The 20,364-nt window shown below is 39.5% G+C and overlaps 1 non-coding gene across 1 annotated transcript; it reads left to right on the top strand.

Moving 5' to 3' along the window:
• Positions 1–3,289: 3,289 nt before the first annotated feature.
• LOC112780421 (small nucleolar RNA R71) lies at positions 3,290–3,393 on the top strand. Its single transcript, XR_003191260.1, has one exon. It is a non-coding gene; the product is annotated as a small nucleolar RNA R71 (small nucleolar RNA).
• Positions 3,394–20,364: the final 16,971 nt, after the last annotated feature.

The following is a 20,364-nucleotide window of genomic DNA, read 5'->3' as shown; positions in this document are numbered from 1 at the left end:
AAAAACTATGTAAAAACAATGACAAAAAGGGTATAAATTATCCGCTCATCACAACACCAAACTTAAATTGTTGCTTGTCCCCAAGCAACTAAAAACAAAATAGGATAAAAAGAAGAGAATATACAATAAATTTCAAAAATATCAATGAAGATTAGTTTCAATTAGATGAGCGGGACTAGTAGCTTGTTGCTTCTGAACAGTTTTGTCATCTCACTTTATCCTTTGAAGTTCAGAATGATTGGCATCCATAGGAACTCATAATTCAGATAGTGTTATTGATTCTCCTAGTTCAGTATGTTGATTCTTGAACACAGCTACTTTATGAGTCTTGGCCATGACCCTAAGCATTTTGTTTTCCAGTATTACCATCGGATACATAAATGTCACAGACATATAAATGGGTGAACCTTTTCAGATTGTGACTCAGCTTTGCTAGAGTCCCCAGTTAGAGGTGTCCAGAGCTCTTAAGCACACTCTTTTTTCTTTGGACCACGACTTTAACCGCTCAGTCTCAAGCTTTTCACTTGACACCTTCATGCCACAAGTACATGGTTAGGGACAGCTTGATTTAGCCGCTTAGGCCAGGATTTTATTCCTTTGGGCCCTCCTATCCATTAATGCTCAAAGCCTTGGATCCTCTTTACCCTTGCCTTTTGGTTTAAAGGGTTATTGACTTTTTCTACTTGCTTTTTCTTTTTCATTCTTTTCTTCTTTATTTTTTGCCTTTTCTTCTCTTTTTTTTCGCAAGCTTTTTCTATTCACTGCTTTTTCTTACTTCAAGAATCAATTTTATGATTTTTCAGATTATCAATAACATTTCTCCTTTTTTTATTATTTTTCAAGAGCCAACAATTTTAACATTCATAAACAACAATATATCAAAAATATGCACTGTTCAAGCATTCATTTAGAAAACAAAAAGTATCGCCACCACATCAAAATAATTAAGCTAATTTCAAGATATAATTCGAAATCCATGTACTTCTTGTTCTTTTGCAATTAAAAACATTTTTCATTTAAGAAAGGTGAAGGATTCATAGGACATTCATAGCATTAAGACATAGACACTAAACACTAATGATCATGTAATAAAGACACAAACATAGACAAAACATAAAGCATAGAATTCGAAAAACAGAAAAATAAGAACAAGGAAATTAAAGAACGGGTCCACCTTAGTGATGGCGGCGAGTTCTTCTTCTTGAAGACCCTCTGGAGTTCTTGAGCTCCTCAATATCTCTTCCTTGCCTTTGTTGCTCCTCTCTCATGGTTCTTTGGTCCTCTCTGATTTTATGGAGGATAATGGAGTACTCTTGTTGAGGTCCATGAGTGGGCTCTCTTGTTTGCTCCATCCTCTTTCTAGTGATGGGATTTTGAGATGAATCTCTCCATCTCCCATGACTCGGAGTTGGAAGAAACTGCCTTCCCTTTCCTCTTCCTAGAGGTTTCTCCGGCCTTAGGTACCATTAATGGTTATGAAAAAACAAAAATCTGAGCTTTTCCACACCAAACTTAAAAGCTTTGCTCGTCCTCGAGCAAAATAAGATAGAAGGGAGTAAAAGAAGAATGATGCAATTAATTTTGGAAACTTATTACTGTATGCAAGAAAAATTAAAAAGAGTTGAAAAGAATTTGAAAAGATATGTAAGTTTTGAAAATGTTTTGGAAGGAATTGAAAAGAATTAAAAAGAAAAGAATTGGAAAGATTATTAATCTTTAAAAATAGAAATTGAAAGATGAATGTTTAAAATATGTTTGATGCAAAAAATTATGAATTAAAACATGAAAAATTGAAAAAAAATCGAATTGGAAACAAAATTACCTCCCTTGTGTTATCCTGGCGTTAAACGCCCAGAATGCTATCCATTCTGGCGTTTAACACCCATTGGACTGCCTATTTGGGCGTTTAACACCCAGCCAGATACCCTGGCTGGCGTTAAATGCTAGGATTCCTTTTTTACTGGGCATTTTTCTGAACTCCCAGAATGTTGCCTACATGGGCGTTAAATGCCCATTCTGCTATCCTTACTGGCGTTTAAACACCAGTCAGCCTGTCCTCCAGGGTGTGCTATTTTTTATGCTGTTTTTGATTTTGCTTTAATTCTGCAACTATTTTTATGACTTCACATGATCATCAACCTGAAGAAAACATAAAATAACAGTGGAAAAACAAATGTCTATAAAATTAAATATAATTAAATAACATTGGGTTGCCTCCCAATAAGCGCTTCTTTAATGTCAATAGCTTGACAGTGAGCTCTTTAGAGAGCTTCACAGAGATTCAGAGCTTAATGGTGGCCTCCCAACACCAAACTTAGAAGTTGAGTGTGGGGACTCTGTTTGACTCTGTATTGAGAGAAGCTTTTCATGCTTCCTCTCCATGGTTACAGAGGAAGATCCTTGAGCTTTAAAATCCTTTGGTTCCTCATAAGGGAACTTCTTATTGGTCAGTGGACATCCAGCAAGGTCTTCCTCACTGAAAATCACTACCTTTTTACTCTCTCCAGGTTTGGCCACTTTGTATATAGTTATGGCCTTGCACTCTCTTTTGGGATTCTCTTCTGTACTGCTTGGGAGAGTACTAGGAGGAGTTTCAGTAACTCTTTTACTCAGCTGACCCACTTGTGTCTCCAAATTTCTGATGGAGGACCTTGTTTCAGTCATGAAACTGAGAGTGGTCTTAGATAGATCAGAGACTATGGTTGCTAATTCAGAGAAACTCTGCTTAGAATTCTTTGTCTGTTGCTCAGAAGATGATGGAAAAGGCTTGCTATTGCCAAACCTATTTCTCCTACCATTATTATTATGGAAGCCTTGTTGAGGCTTTTGTTGATCCTTCCATGAGAAATTAGGATGATTCCTCCATGAAGGATTATAAGTGTTTCCATAGGATTCTCCCATGTAATTCACTTTTTCCATTCCAGGATTCTCAGGGTCATAAGCTTCTCCTTCAAAGGAAGCTTCTTTAGTACTGCCGGATACAGCTTGCAATCCAGTCAGATTCTGAGAAATCATATTGACTTGCTGAGTCAATATTTTATTCTGAGCCAATATGGCATTCAGAGTATCAATATCAAGAGCTCCTTTCTTCTGAGTCATCCCATTATTCACAGAATTTCTTTTAGACGTGTACATGAACTGGTTATTTGCAACCATTTCAATGAGCTCCTGGGCTTCTGCAGACATTTTCTTCAGATGAAGGGATCCACCAGCAGAGTGGTCCAATGACATCTTGGACAATTCAGATAGACCATCATAGAATATACATAAGATGCTCTATTCTGAAAGCATGTCAGAAGGACACCCTCTGATTAATTGCTTGTATCTTTCCCAAGCTTCATAGAGGGATTCACCTTCCTTCTGTCTGAAGGTTTGGACTTCCACTCTGAGCTTGCTCAACTTTTGAGGTGGAAAGAATTTGGCCAAGAAAGTATTGACCAACTTTTCCCAAGAGTTCAGGCTTTCTTTAGGTTGTGAGTCCAACCATATCCTAGCTCTGTCTCTTACAGCAAAGGGGAAAAGCATAAATCTGTAGACCTCAGGATTAACCCCATTGGTCTTAACAGTATCACAGATTTGCAAGAATTCAGCTAAGAACTGATGAGGATCTTCCAATAGAAGTCCATGAAACTTGCAATTTTGCTGCATTAGAGAAACTAATTGAGGATTAAGCTTAAAGTTGTTTGCTCCAATTGCAGGAATTGAGATGCTTCTTCCATAGAAGTCAGAAGTTGGTGCAGTAAAGTCACCAAGCACCTTGACGAACGTGATTTTTGCTAGTAAAGAATTTGTAAAAATAGTCGCGTTGTAGATATAGTTTCTAAACCAACAGAAATCCCTTCGTACAAATGTTTTGGGTGTCACAAGTAACAAACCCCTTTTTAAATTGTTAACCGAAGTATTCAAACCTCGGTTCGTCTTCTCAAGGAACTGCAGGGAAGTATGTTCTTATTATTGGCTATAAAGATTGTAAATCGGGGTTTAGAGGATGAGAAGCAAGTGATTTAAATGACAAATAAAGTAAATGAAGAACAAGTAATTTAAATAGCAAGTAAATTAAATAAATGACTGTAAATAAGCTTTTGGCAAGGTATGAGAAATTAGAGGTCCTATCCTAGCTATCCTTATCAAAGATGACGATAATTGAATCTTAATTCCGCTTTGTTAACCTTTACTAAAGTAAAGGAAGGTCAAGGGATTAATTAATTGATCTTCGAATCCTATTTATTTCCTAAGAAAAGATTGGGATTATTGAAGCTCAAATTAACAAAGATAACAATTGTCAAGCATGTTTGAGTTTGATAGCTCCTGAGTTACTGATTTCTTAACCAAGACCAAAAGGTGGAAAAATAAATCTATCGAAATAAAAATGCCTTCAGATTGGGAATGACAGTAACATAAATAAAAGAAAGCGATATTAAACTGAAATACCTCAAATAACATTAATTCAAAATAGTAATCTGTAACATGGGAGTATTCATAAATTCAATTATAAAAGTAAACAAGCAACTAAAGCAATGAATAAAAGTAAAAGGGAAGCTTAAAGTAAAGGAATATTAAAACCTGAGATCGAGAGTTACTCCTAAAGAGAGAAGTCCTAAATCCTAATCCTAAAGAGAGAGAGAATCTCTCTCTAAACTAAATCAAAATCATTGAAAGTAAAAATTGGCGAGTTCTCTTGAATGGATGTATTCTCTCACTTCATTACCTCTGGTCTATGCCTTCTGGACTTGGATTTGGGCCAAAAAGGGCTTCAGAAATCGCTGGGAGCGTTTTCTGCAATTCCTGGTGCATGGCCTCTGTCACGCGTCCGCGTCATTCGGAGCTTTTCTTGCCACGCGGTCGCGTCAGTCATGCGATCGCGTCATGTGCATTCTGCTTAAGGCGCGCGGTTGCCTCAGTCATGCGACCGCGTCGCTGTTGATTCGCGCTTGGCACGCGTCCGCGTCACCCATGTGATCGCGTGGATGCCAATTTCTTCAGAAACTCCGTTTTGTACTTTCCTTCCATTTTTGTACGTTTCCTTTCCATCCTTTAAGTCATTCCTGCCTTAGAAGATCTGAAACTACTCAACACACTAATCACGGCATCGAATGGAATTAAAGGTGATTAAAATAATTAATTTAAAAGCATAGGAAACATGTTTTTCACATACATCACATAATAAGGAAGGGAAAGTAAAACCATGCAATTAACATGAATAAGTGGGTGAAGGATTGAATAAATCACTCAAACTAAGCATAAAATATATCATAAAATATGGGTTTATCAACCTCCCCACACTTAAACAATAGCATGTCCTCATGCTAAATCTAAGGTAATAAGTAAGGTTAAAGTGATGGAATGTCATGCAATGCAATCTAATCTAAATGCAACTACCTAAATGCATCATGCAATTCTAATTTTTATTTACTCACTTGTATATAAAGCTTACAGGTAGTTAAATTAATTCACATTCTCAAGGAGTCATATATGTATATATAGCCAAGCCTTAGATAATCAATAAGCACTTTTACAATTGAGATGGGAGAAAAAGCATTTTATGAACTTGCAAGACAATTAGATAATTTAAACAGAGATAAATGTTAATGAGCTATTGAACCCTCGCTGGATTTGTGTTTACTCTCTAGTCACTTAGTGTTTATTGGGTTAATCACTCTATTCCTCTTTTTATTCTTCCTTTCTATAACTTTGTTCTTCATCTAACCAATCAACAATTATAGAATACAGTCATACCAAAAATCATGAGGTCTTTAATTAAGGTTGTAATGGGGCCAAGGTAAAGGTAAGGATATATGTATAAGGCTAAGTGAGCTAATAAGTGAATCCTTAATTAGACTAAGATCTCACCTAACATACATACTTAGTAAAACAAAACTTTACCTATTTTCCCATATTTTCCCACTTTTGATGTTACATGCTCATGTTTCAATTTTTATTTTTATCCCATGTGCATTGCTTTTATTTTGCATTTCGAGAATTCTTTTGTATCCCGTTTATTAAATACTGAAAAATAACTTTTTTTTAATGTACATGGTAATTTAATCACTTTGATTTCTCATGAGCATGCTTCCCAAAATTTCTTATTTTGAGTTATTTTATTCTTTTCAATTTTTCTACCTCTTGTTTTTATCATCCATGTTCCCAATAGGTTTCCCATATTTAAACTATTCATAATTTGCTATCTTAAGCTAACCAAGGATTCAACTTGGGATTTTATTTTGTTTTTCTGCTTAAGGCTAGTAGTGTGGCTAAATAGAATAAAAGGGAATTTAAAGGCTCAAGGGGCTAACAAGGGTGATGTGAAAGGTAGGTTAATTTGGGATAAGTGAGCTAAAATCAAATGACGGCCTCAATCACTCTTTTGGTATGCATATCTATATTCTATATTCTATATTCTATAATTGGACATATAGATTAAAACAAAGTAAAGAACACCAGAATAAATAAGAAGGGCGGAACACAGGAATAAAAATTATGGTTTAAATATAACCATACAATTAAGCTCAAAACTCACAGGCTGTATGTTCTCTAGCTCAAAAATCATTTATCAGTTATGTATGTCATGCAGGTTTAGTTAAAAATTCCCATTATTCTCAATGTAAAACTTAAGGTGGCTTTAAAGTTCTAGTGTTCCTCCTTGATGAAATGTTGTTAACTAACTAACATGTAATTCTATATATACAAGGTGTGTGGATTGTTTCTATTAAGTTCAAGTTTCTAGTTTACTTCCTTTTTATATTTTCAATTTAAACTAAGCTATCTTATGCTAAAAAGGGTAAACTATACTAATTAATCCACAATTTTCTATAACTACTAAGTTAGAATTGCAACTAAACTAAATAACTAAAAATATGAACTAAAGTGCAAAATGCAGAAAACATAGTAAAAATACATAAAAATAACAATGTATCAGAAAATAAGAATAAAAATAAAAAGAAAAATACAGAAAAATATCCAAAATAAAAGAAAAAGAGTCTATAGTGGTTCACCAAAATAATACGCCAGAGATGGCAACCTCCCCACACTTAAAATGAAGCATCGTCCCTGATGCTCACTCAAGCAGGGTGTGAAGGGGTGTCATCACTGGAAGGGATGGTAGCTGGGGTCTCTGTGGTGGTGACTGGCTGAAGGTCTAGCTGCTGTAGAGGAGAGGCTGTCTGAATGGGGATCTCAGGGTCTACAGCCTGGATCTGATGTGAGACCTCTGCTTGTGGTACAGCCTGCTTGGTGTCTGCCTGCTCTGCCTCTCCCTGGGGATAGGTCTCTGCCTCGGGCGCATTCGCCTCCTCCTCAGAGGCCTCGGATGGTGTGTCAGGCTCGGAGGGGATGTCGCTGGATCGTATCATCAGCTTCAGGTGCTCATAGCGTCGCTTGTTGCGACGCTTCATCTGGTCAAGTCGTCGAAACAAGCAGTGCACCAGATGATAGACAGGCTATATGGCAGTTGGAGGTGCAGTGGTGGTGGCAGGGGTGGATGGTGCAGCGGTAGAGGAAGAGGGGCCGGCGGATAGTGTGGCTGTGTCAGCAGTGGCAGTCAGGAATGGAGGTTTGTAGCCCAAGGCCAGAAAGTTCCTGCTGTGCGGGATAATCTTCTTGCATTCTGCAGCAGGTGGCCTCTCATCAGCATCCTCCCATGGCACGTCAGCTCGACGCCCCAGTTGGGTAACCAGATAGGGAAAGGGAAGAGTGCCTCGGATGTGGACCCTGGCCATATAGTGCCGGATAAAGCGTGGCAGGTACAGGTCCTTACCCTCCATCACACACCATAGGACGGTGATCATAGCGGCTGGTATCTCAGTCTCGTGAGTACTCGGCATAATGTAGTTGCTGAATATCTGATGCCATAGCCGAGCCTCATCATTCAGGTAAATCCGCTTGATCCCTTTCGGCATGGTGGTGTTCTGACCCATGATCCAAGGAACTGATGGGTCAACGGCAATCCAGGCCTTGACTGCATCCCAGTCAAAATGCATAAAGCGCATATCCTCCTCAGCTTTCAGATAGCCATCTGTCTGATCAGTTCTAGGCAGAAGCTTCAGAACTTCTTCTATTGCCTCCTCAGTAACCAGAATCTGCTTTTCTCTAAGGTTCACTGCATCTAGGGAAGTTTTGAAGTAGTTGCAGTAGAATTTCCTAACCCAAAATGCATAACCTCAGTCAGAGGTCTCTCCAGAAAGAACCAGCCTCTTTGTTTGATTTGATCAGAGGTATATTGCTGGAGTTCTTCTGGGATCTTCAAAGTCCGCTCCAGGTATAAGTTCCTGGAGTTTGCAAACACCGGATACTTCAGCTCACAGTATCGATTTGCAAACTTTACTGGGTCATTGGCGGGAAGTAGCTGGTCGGCCTTCTCCTGCGGGGTAAAGGCTTTCTCCCACAAGGAGGCGTCATGCATGAGATCTATGATAGACATGGAGGCTTCTCCTCTTTTCCTTTTTGCCAGTAGTGGCCTTGCCTTTGCCTTTTCTATGGCTGGCAGACATCCTGTAAAGCAAAAAATCAGGATATATAAAAATAGGAAAGCAAATAGGCAAATAATCACAAGAAAACACAAAATGGCAAAGGAGCAATAGGATAATGAATATGAGTTAAGTAGATGTGCATTTAAGATTGTATAGGAGTGAAAAATTGGAAAAGAAGTGTTCACAATCCAAAATGTAATTGAATTCATGTTAAATAGAAAGATTAACATCATGCCTTGGTTAGAATGTTAAAAGAAAGTGAAAGAAAAGCAAAAAAAAAGTTTTGAAAAGGTTAGGTTGGTTAGAGTTAAAATTAGTGAGTTAGTGAAAAATGGGTTAAAGTAAGAGGCATAATGAAAATAGTCCAAGTAACAAGTAATCACAGGTAGAAGCTATAAGTAACTCATATCCAAACAAGTAAAACAGTTTGATGATGATTCAAATAGAGATAGAGAAAGCAAAAATAGGAATCAAACATCAAGATTGCAGTTTAGGAACCAGGAAATCAAAAGGGATAAGAAAGCCTGCCTTGGCATTCATGGAATGGTTTGGTTAAAGCAATGGAGAACAGAGTTCAAAATTCCAAAACCAAAACATGAATGAAAGTCAAAAACAGTTTACAGAAATTTGGGCAGCATTCCGGCTAAAATTGGATTTTCCCAAAAAATAAACAACAATTAAACAGTTCATATAAATTAAAAAAAATCAAGCTGCAGTTACATATAATGAATATAAACATGAAAATTCAGTGTAAAGAGCAGCAATATACAAGAAATACAGCATATGAACAAGATCACAGCAACAGCAGATTTGCAAATTTGATAAAATAGAAACATGAACAGTGCAAGTAAACAGACCTAAATCCACTAACCACATCCTAGGCTACCTAACAACCTAAAATCCACTACAACATGCATATCTAACTAGCCTAAACATGAACATAAACGGAAAAATAAGAATAACTACGAATGGATAAAAGGGATTGCGTGTTGCGGAACCTGGAAGGCCGAATAAGGAGAATAGGCAGAAAGGTGGCTGGGGGTGGTGGGCACGGCAGCTGGCGGTGGTGGGAACGGCGGCGCGGCTGTTCGGGGCAGGGGGGAAGAGAGGGTAATGGGGGTAGGGGAAGGGAGGAGGAAAGGGGTGGTGTTGCTGGTGGAAGGGGGGTTGCGGTTGGGACGGTTGGCGGCGGTGGGTGGTGGCGCGGATGGGAGCAGTGGCAGAGGAGGAGGGAGAAAGAAGAAAGAGGAAGAAAGAAGGGAGAAGGAGGGAAGGGGGTGGGTGGCGGCGGCGTCTAGGTGGTCGGTGGCGTCTGGGTGGTGGCGCGGTGGTGGCTGGGTGGTGGTTGTGGTTTGGAGGAGGAGAAAAGGAAGGGGGTGGGGTTCAGAGGGGGCGCGAGAATAGGGTTTCGCGTGACCTGGGGGGTTATAATTTGAATCCACGCGGCCGCGTGGGGCACGCGGTTGCGTGGCTGGAGCGAAAAAGGTGGTTGACGCGATCGCGTGGATGACACGATCACGCGGAGGGCAAAAAGAGTAAATGATGCGATCGCATGGGGCATGCGATCGCGTCGCTGGAATTTGTGCTAAACACACGAATCCATCGTCGTTTTAGCGCAACTCTCTATCTCCTTTGGGGTGTTCGTGCAATCCATGCGACGCGGTCGCGTGGGATTGGTAGTGTGCGATTGACGCGATCGCGTGGGCCATTTGTGCAAAATGCACAGTGGCTGCACGATTCCAGCCTAACTTTCTGGATGTTGGATGTTTACGCCGATCTCCAGGTCACATGGCCGCGTAGATGATGCGGTCGCGTGGGAAGTGTAGTTCGCCATTTGACGCGATCGCATGGGTGATGCGGTCGCGTCGCACACCCTTTTTTTTTACGCATGAAAAATGCAGAATGCAATGATTAATGTGAATGCTATGCATGATCCCAGGTTTAATAAAATAAAATAAAACTCAAAAACAAAACTAAATAAAATTAAAAGTGTAAGAGGAACGATCATACCATGGTGGGTTGTCTCCCACCTAGCACTTTTAGTTAAAGTCCTTAAGTTGGACATTGGAAGGGCTTCTTGTTATGGTGGCTTGTGTTTAAATTCATCCAGAAATCTCTACCAATGCTTGGAATGCCAATAGCCTCTGGGGTCCCAAATTAGGCATGTAAAGCTTCTGAACAGCTTCAAACAGATTGTCAGGCTCCCGGGGTGATGAATGTCAGAATAGATTCCAGGATCCCAAGCCTTGTTTTTAGATCTGCCTCCGTCTTGATCTACATGTTTCCATCCGGGCGGTTTAGAAAGTAGATTCTCACCATGGTAACCAAACGCTTTCCGTGATCCATTCGATTGAACATGATACCAATTCGTGCACTTCAAGTTGAAGCGTGGAACCTTATTGAACCTTGTGCACCAGCTCTGAGCACGAGCCATTTCCCTCTTACTCTTAAAGCCGCAGAGAGCTCTAAGCTGGCCATCTATTTCAAGCAAACCATATTCAAGTGAAAAAGTAAAGTTAAAGGTTAAGGATTGTACCCACTTGAAGCTTGTATTAGGTGGTAATGGCCTTGGGATAGGTGTTTCCAGTGGTTCTGTAAGTTTTGCTCCCTGGTAATCTTCTGTGAATCCCTCCACTTCTTTGCAAGGGTCTTCAAACGCATCATCACCCTGGTCAAAGTCTTCTATGTCTTCCTCATCACTCGAGTCATAGATTGGAGGTTGAGAGAAATCTACCTCCGCATCATCCTCGTATTCACTTGGGGAAGATACTTCGATCTCAGAGAATTCACTTGCGGATGCAAGTTAGAAAACTCGACTTGTGACTATCATCATCAAGAGAATTTGCTTCTTGGATTATTCCGTCTGATTCTTCATAAACGATTTGCCTTGGGGATTGTGCGCTATCCTCCTTAGCATTAACTGTAATGTCCTTGACGGATTTCTCTTCAGCTCTGGATTTCCATGGAGGTTCAGCATCTCCTAGATCTTCAACCAACTCTTCTTCTTGTACAATGACAGCTTCTTCTACTTGTTCTAATACGAACTCATTCTCTGTCTTATCCACTGGCGTTTCTAGTATCTCCTTCATGCTACGCTCTTCATTAGATTGTCCACATGGGACAGTGGTTGGTCCTTGAACTCTCGAACGTCTAGAAGCTAATTGCTTTACTGCCTTCTCCAGTTGATGAAGGGTTGTTTAAAGTTGATTTACTGTTTCCTTGAGGCGAACTTCTGATTCTCGGGGTGATAGACTTGGATACGGCACAGGGGGAAGTGGTGGTGTTCGGGAGTGACTGGATTGGAACTGGGGGAGATGAGGATCATACAGTGGTGAATGGTGAAAAGGAGCTTGTGAGTGTGGTGGTATAAAGTTGCGTTGAGAGGATGGCCTATAAGCACAGGGTGGGGCTTATTGGTAAATACAAGGTTGTCCACCATGTCTATTTGCTTGGTATGCATTGTTAAATGGTCTTTGTCCATGATATCTTGGAGGGTGTTGTTGCCTAGAGGGTTGATCAGATCCTCTTGGCTCCATCCATCTTTGATTGCTCTGACCTTGATGTATGTTCCTGTTATAACTTTCATTCCTTTCAACAACATTAGAACCAAACTCAAAGTGAAAGGGGTGAGAATTCATAGTAGCTAAAAGAAATAAAGAGGGGAAAAAGAAAGACAACTAAACAAGTAAAAAGAAAAATATTTACAATAACCAATAATAAGGCACACGATTGCAGTTCCTCGGCAACGGCGCCATTTTTGACGAACGTGATTTTTGCTAGTAAAGAATTTGTAAAAATAGTTGCGTTGTAGATATTGTTTCTAAACCAACAGAAATCCCTTCGTAAAAACATTTTGGGTGTCACAAGTAACAAACCCCTTTTTAAATTGTTAACCGAAGTATTCAAACCTCGGGTCGTCTTCTCAAAGAACTGCAGGGAAGTATGTTCTTATTATTGGCTATAAAGATTGTAAATCAGGGTTTAGAGGATGAGAAGCAAATGATTTAAATGACAAATAAAGTAAATGAAGAACAAGTAATTTAAATAGCAAGTAAATTAAATAAATGACTGTAAATAAGCTTTTGGCAAGGTATGAGAAATTAGAGGTCCTATCCTAGCTATCCTTATCAAAGATGACGATAATTGAATCTTAATTCCGCTTTGTTAACCTTTACTAAAGTAAAGGAAGGTCAAGGGATTAATTAATCGATCTTCGAATCCTATTTATTTCCTAAGAAAAGATTGGGATTATTAAAGCTCAAATTAACAAAGATAACAATTGTCAAGCATGTTTGAGTTTGATAGCTCCTGAGTTACTGATTTCTTAACCAAGACCAAAAGGGGGAAAAATAAATCTATCGAAATAAAAATGCCTTCAGATTGGGAATGACAGTAACATAAAAAAAAGAAAGCGATATTAAACTGAAATACCTCAAATAACATTAATTCAAAATAGTAATCTGTAACATGGGAGTATTCATAAATTCAATTATAAAAGTAAACAAGCAACTAAAGCAATGAATAAAAGTAAAAGGGAAGCTTAAAGTAAAGGAATATTAAAACCAGGGATCGAGAGTTACTCCTAAAGAGAGAAGTCCTAAATCCTAATCCTAAAGAGAGAGAGAATCTCTCTCTAAACTAAATCTAAATCATTGAAAGTAAAAATTGGTGAGCTCTCTTAAATGGATGCATTCTCTCACTTCATAACCTCTGGTCTATGCCTTCTGGACTTGGATTTGGGCCAAAAAGGGCTTCATAAATCGCTAGGAGCGTTTTCTGCAATTCCCGGTGCGTGGCCTCTGTCACGCATCCGCGTGGGTCACGCGGTCGCGTCATTCAGGGCTTTTCTTGCCACGTGGTCGCGTCAGTCATGCGACTGCGTCATGTGCGTTCTGCTTAAGGCGCGCGGTCGCGTCAGTCATTGATACGCACAAAACTTGTCTCTCAAAAAATTTTCTTCGGCAAGTGTACCGAATTTGTCGTCAAGTAAAAACTCACAATAGAGTGAGGTCGAATCCTACAGAGATTGATTGATCAAGCAACTTTAATTAGAGGAATGTTCTAGTTGAGCGAACCAGAATTTGATTTGAGATTTGCAGAAAATTAAATGGCGGGAAAGTAAATAGCAGAAACAGTAAATGCTAGAAATAAAGAGCTGAATGTAAATGGCGGAAAGTAAATTGCAGAATCTTAAACGGGAATGGGGTAATTGCTCATAAAAGTAAATGGTAGAAATTAAAGAGAATGGGTAAGATCAGAAATAGGGAATTCATTGGGCTCAGGAGATGTTGCATTCTCCGGATGAAGTTCATTTTCATCTCTTCCTCAATCAATGCATTCATTGATCTCCTTGGCAATCTTAAGTGATCGAATTCCAATTTCTTGGTAATTCAGTCTCTCAAATCTTGATCAATAGCCAATTCCTTGGTCAATTGCTCATGAGAAGAGATGAAGTATGGTCACTGATTATCCCACATGCATTTCCCAAATCAAGTGTTGGTAGGATTTTAGTCACATATCCATCCAAACCCAATTTGGTCTAGCATGAGAAAGCATTTCTAGCATGATCTCTTCATTCCTCATTCAAGGTTCAGAAGAGATCCAAGTATGAATAGCTTCTTTTCCAAGATAACTATCCAATTGGATGAAGATCGAAAGCTTTCTAGTAAAATTAAGAGAAAAGATAGAAGAAGGAGAATGAAAACTAATATTGATCCATCAAATTACAACAGAGCTCCCTAACCCAATGAAAGGGGTTTAGTTGTTCATAGCTCTGGAAAATGAAAACCAAGATGGAGAATACATGATGAAAGTAAAACTAGAAGTGCAGAGAAAGTAAAATACAGAGAGTAGTTCTATGCCAAAGGCTCCCTAAAGTTTCCAAATCCCTAACTAATTCAAAGCTACTCCTATATATACTACTCTTCTCATCTCCTAGTTGGCTCTTCAAGTCTTGGGTATGGGCCTCTGAATCTTGAGTTTGAAGCATTTATCCTTTTCATTGGGCTTAGCTTTGCTTGCAAAGAGAAAAGGTGAAGTAGGCAGGGACTTTGACTCAGGACGTTAGTGGTGTCAACGTTAAGTGAAAGTGTGGGTTCGAGAACGTTAGTGACAATCACCTTTTTCACTAACGTTCCTAACCCAAATATGATCACGTTGACTTCAACGTTAGTGTCACTAACGTGACCACTAACGTTGCCTCTTAGTCCTTCGCACATGTTATTGGGACTTACCTTTCCCAATAACGTGGAGAGTCCTCCCTTGTCCCTACGTTAGAGTCTACGTTAACTAGGTTAACGTGGCTTCTAACGTAGCAGTGCCAATTCTTCGAGAACGTTAGTAACACTTACCTTTGTCACTAATGTTCCAATGTGCCCCTATTTCCTACGTTAGAGTCCACGTTAACTACGTTAACGTGGCTTCTAACGTAGTCATGCTAGCCATCTCCAATGTTACTGATAATGGTGAGTGTCACTAACGTTGGCTCATCATCTCTTTATCGACGTTAGCTTCGACATTAACTAAGTTAACGTGGGAGTTAACGTTGCTCATGGTGGCTCTTGGTGGTTCACCCCAACGTTAGTGACAAAGGTAAGTGTCATTAACGTTGGCTATCAATTGCTCTCTCCACGTTAGCTTAAGTTAACGTGGGAGTTAACGTGGCTTATGGAGGCTTGGCCAACGTTAGTGACAAAGGTGAATTTCACTAACGTTGGCCTCTCTTTTGCTTCTTAACGTTAGAGTCCACGTTAACTAAGTTAACGTGGCTCTTAACGTGGCCACTTATGAGCTTGGTCCAACGTTAGTGACAAAGGTAAGTGTCACTAACGTTGGCTCCATTTTCTTTCTTCCACGTTAGAGTTCACGTTAACTTAGTTAACGTGACTCTTAACGTGGGTTATGATGGCTTCGAGGGCGTTATTTGCGATTACTTTTCTCATTAACATTGCAAGCGAGCTCCTATTCCACGTTAGTAGTCACGTTAGTTAGACTAACGTGGCTGCTAACGTGGTTCTTCCTTGCTTCCTTTGTCCTGAAATCAAGCAACAAAGTGCATCAAAGTTCTAGTCCAAGTCATGAGTCATGCATCATCCAATTTGTCATATAATTCATGCAAAATCCTCATAAAATCATGTAAAGTGCACAATGTATGCTTGAATCAAGATGTGAGTGAATATCTACCCAAACTAGCTTATTTTCTAAGAAAATGCATGAAACTACCTTAAAAACAGTAAAGAAAAGGTCAGTAAAACTGGCCAAAATGCCCTGGCATCACAACACCAAACTTAAAGCTTTCTTGTCCCTAAGCAAGTACTGGAACAAGAGAATGATGAATGGATTGCCAAGAGAAAATGAGTCATTCTTGTGGAAGTCATTTCCCTGGTTTTATGGTGGTTTCATGCATAGCAACTTAGGTTCATTCCTTCACTGGCCTTCAGACCTTTATCATGTTCTAGAATACTCACTTGATTGCATCCCATGAGACTTTTATTCATTGATCCTTTTGTTGTCATTTCAGGGCTTATTTGTGTTCTTAGGCTAAGTGCTCTGTAAGGAGGCAACTCTTTAGAATAAGCTTTCAGCCAACACTCCTGAACCAGTTGGTTCAAGGTGCTAGGTGTTGAAGCACCCCTAAGGACTTACTTCCTCAAGTCTCTCCCCCATACATACACACCACAGGCACATGGTTTGTTTATTTTCTTTCCTTGAGGTCTTGGTGTCCAGCACCTCTTTGGGTTACTAAATGTTCTGTAGCAAAGATTGCTCTTGATAGTGGACTTTCAGCTGATAATCCCGGGTTAGTTAACCCAAGTTACCATGTGATAAAGCACCCCTGAGAGCTTAGTAATCCAAGCAGATCCTTGGTACAGGAACACCACAGACACATCCCTCAAGACTCAAACCCTTGGTGCCTAACCTCTTTTCTTGCTATTTTTCTTTTATTCTTCACTTTAATTGTTTCTTTCCCTTTTTCTTATTAGGATCTTGTTATTTAGCTAGTCTCATGGGGTGTGTTCAAAGCATATGATTTAGGACAGATAGTTGTCTTCCCACCTTGTTGGTGAACCAACTTAGCTAACTTATGACTACACCACAAACTTAGGAACTTACTCCATAGTATGAACTCCACTCTGGTCTTTTATAAAACACTCATTCTCTTTCCATTTGATTCAAAAGGACAAGCATACAAGTAAGTAAGGAAATGATGCGGTAATGACATTCAGACTAGCAATCCTAGACCTAATCAACGAAAAACTTAAAAGACAGAATTTAAAAGGGTTCCAACTAACGAGTAACTATTAATCAAAAGTGCATTCGGACTTCCAACTTTCAACATTCTAAGTACATGGAATTAAGTAACAATACAACCTTCGGGTGATGATTTCTAGTCGCCCTCTTTTTGTCATCATCCTAGTCTTTGCTACCTCACTTCCTTGGGTGAAGGTGCACCATTTCCTCATAAGATTCCTGCAAAGTTATTGGAAGTTGCTTGTTTCCAAAGCACTTGAGAAATAGTTAGCTTGCATGTATGCTTGTGACTTCTGAACTTAATTTGGTGTGTGAACACCAAACTTAGTTCTTTGTCCAGTGCAAAACCTTGCATATATGCAGAGAACCTCATATCTTGTTATTAACAAAACAATTATTAACTAAAGTCTAACTACATCTAAGTGGTTTCCCTTGATTGGTTGGAGCTAGCAATGTGCTTTGGGAGTGGAGTGTGATTCTAACTAAGATCCTTTGGTGGAACACCAAACTTAGAATTACACTTTCACTCTTGGATTGTTTTGGTGTGGAACACCAAACTTAGCTCCTCGCAATACATGGGAAACAACTTGTGACCTTTATTGAAATAAAGATGAAAAGGAAACTACCTGAGGTTGGGTTGCCTCCCAACAGAGCGCTCTTTTATCGTCGCTAGTTCGACGATTCCTCAATTACTTGAGATGATACTTTACTCTGGGGTTTTCCCCTATGTTGCCCATATAATGTTTGAGTCTTTGTCCGTTCACAGTGAACGTCCACTCTGAACCTTCATCCATGATTTCTATGTGCCCATATGGCGAGACCTTTGTGACAAGGAAGGGTCCTGACCACCTTGACTTGAGTTTGCCAGGGAACAGTCTCAATTTGGAGGTGTAAAGGAGTACTTGTTGCCCCTTTTCAAAACTCCTTGGTGCCAGATGCAGGTCATGTCTTCTCTTCGCCTTTTCTTTATAAATCTTGGCATTTTCATAGGCTTGAGATCTAAATTCCTCCATCTCTTGCAGTTGCAGGATCCTCTTTGCACCAGCAGCAATACTGTCAAAATTTAGTATCTTGAGAGCCCAGAGAGCTTTGTGTTCCAGCTCCAGTGGTAAATGACAAGCTTTCCCATACACCAGTTGATATGGGGACATTCCAAGTGGAGTTTTGAATGCTGTTCTGTATGCCCAAAGAGCATCATCCAGCTTCTTTGACCAATCCTTTCTTGATGCACCCACAGTCTTTTCCAGAATCCTCTTTAGCTCTCTATTGGATATCTCTGTTTGCCCACTTGTTTGGGGATGGTAAGGCATGGCCACCTTGTGTTTTACCCCATATCGTAGGAGAAGAGCTTCTAGTGGTCTGTTACAAAAATGGCTCCCTCCATCACTGATGAGTGCTCGTGGGACTCCAAACCGGCTAAAGATATTCTTCCTGAGGAAGTTTATGACCACCTTGTTATCATTCGTTGGGGTTGCAATAGCCTCTACCCACTTTGAAACGTAATCCACTGCTACCAAGATATACTTGTTTGAATATGAGGTTGGGAAAGGTCCCATGAAATCGATTCCCCATATATCAAACAGTTCCAGTTCCAAGATGAAATTTTGTGGCATCTCATTTCTTTTGGGCAAGTTTCCAGATCTTTGGCATTCATTGCAGCTCTTTACTAGTTTTTTGGCATCCTTGAAAAGGGTGGGCCAAAAGAATCCGCTTTGTAACACCTTTGCTGCAGTTCTGTCCCCTCCAAAGTGGCCTCCATAGCATAAGCCGTGGCAATTCCATAGGACCTCTCGTCCTTCTTCTTCAGAAACACATCTTCTAAGGATTCCATCTGAACACTTCTTGAAGAGATATGGCTCATCCCAGACAAAGTATTTTGCATCATTCATGAGCTTCTTTTTTTGATGTTTATTGATCTCTGGAGGTAAGGCCCTAGTTGCCTTGAAGTTGGCAATGTCTGCGAACCATGGTGCTTTCTGAACTGTCATCAGCTGCTCATCAGGGAAGAGCTCGTTCACACTTGTATCATGTGTTCCACTTTCCTCATGAGGGATTCTGGATAGGCGATCTGCTACCTTGTTCTCTACTCCTTTCTTGTTTCTGATTTCAATATTGAATTCCTGCAACAATAATATCCATCTTATTAGTCTTGATTTTGATTATTGCTTGGCAAACAAGTATTTAAGTGGTGTGTGATCTGTGAAAACAATCACTTTAGCACCGATGAGGTACGATCTAAACTTGTCAAATGCAAAACTATTGCTAGCAACTCCTTTTCAGTAGTGGTATAATTTCTTTGAGTATCATTGAGGACTTTGCTAGCATAGTATATCACATGGACTAAGTTATCTTTCCTCTATCCTAATGATGGTACTTTTGTGGAAAACTGAATTTCCAAAACACCCAAAACTAACCGGCAAGTATACCGGGTCGCATCAAGTAATAAAACTCACGGGAGTGAGGTCGATCCCACAGGGATTGATGGATCAAGCAACTTTAGTGGGTGATTAGTTTAGTCAAGCTAACATTGAAGTGAAATTTGATGGAATGTAGCCAACAGAAAGTAAATGGCGGTGAATTAAAAGTTGCAGAAAGTAAATGAGCATAAACGTAAAGGGCAAGGAATGTAAATTGCAAGAATCTTAAATGACAAGAAATGTAAATTGCATGAATTGTAAAAGGGGCTGGGTGCAGGAAAATTAAATGAAAGCAGTAAATTAGAACTCAGATCAATTGCAGAAAATTTAACTTGCAGGAAAAATAAATTGGAAGCAATGCAACAGAAAGTAAAAATTGCAGAGAAGGAAATTATAGCAGAAAGGTAAATCAGCAAGAAAGCTCAATTCAATTATGAAATATAAAAAAAACAAGTAAAGATCTCAGGGGATCAAAGAGACTAGAAAACAAGTCTAGATCTCAATTCCTTCCTTGATCCAACAGAGAACAAATTGCAGATGAAAGAAAGATGAAGGTAGTAAATGAAAGCTCAAATTCAATTCTCAATTCTCTAAGATTATGCAGAAGAACAAAGAGATTTTAGACCAAGTGAAACAGAATTCCTTCAACTCTTGATCCAAAATTCAAAACAAAGAGAAAAACTAAAGAGAGAATTCTCTATTCCTAATGCTCCCTAATGGAGCCAGCCTCCTTACTCTCTAATGGAGCTCCCCTATCAGTCCCCCCCTAATGAGATGGAATTGATGCCTTTATATAGGATTTTTACAAATGAAAATGAAAATGAAATTGAAATTAAAAACAAATTACAATTGAATAAAATTCCTAATCTAGCTTCTCTGTGTGCCTTTGAGTGATGGTAATGGGCTTAGCTTGCTTTGGATTTGAGGAAGAATGGATCTGGATGGCCTTGATGGAATTGGGATCATTCCCGTTTGAGTCAACGTTTGAGGCAAACGTTGACTCAAACGTCTTGTAATGGCATGATGCAGAATGGGGGTTTGCTGTCACTCACGTTTGAGTTCACGTTTGAGGTCAAACGTGAGCTCAAACGTTAAGTCCTCCAGGGTGTGTTTTTAAAGTTCAAGTCTTGGGATGCTTCTTTGTCCTCTTGTCAACGTTGCCAATTTCATGCCCACTATAGACTATTATATATGGTTGGAAAGCTCTGAATGTCAGCTTTCCAACGCAACTA

This window comes from Arachis hypogaea, chromosome 19 (genome assembly GCF_003086295.3).
Source record: "Arachis hypogaea cultivar Tifrunner chromosome 19, arahy.Tifrunner.gnm2.J5K5, whole genome shotgun sequence".
Classification (NCBI taxonomy): domain Eukaryota; kingdom Viridiplantae; phylum Streptophyta; class Magnoliopsida; order Fabales; family Fabaceae; genus Arachis; species Arachis hypogaea.
This window is presented reverse-complemented; position numbering and strand designations above follow the sequence as displayed.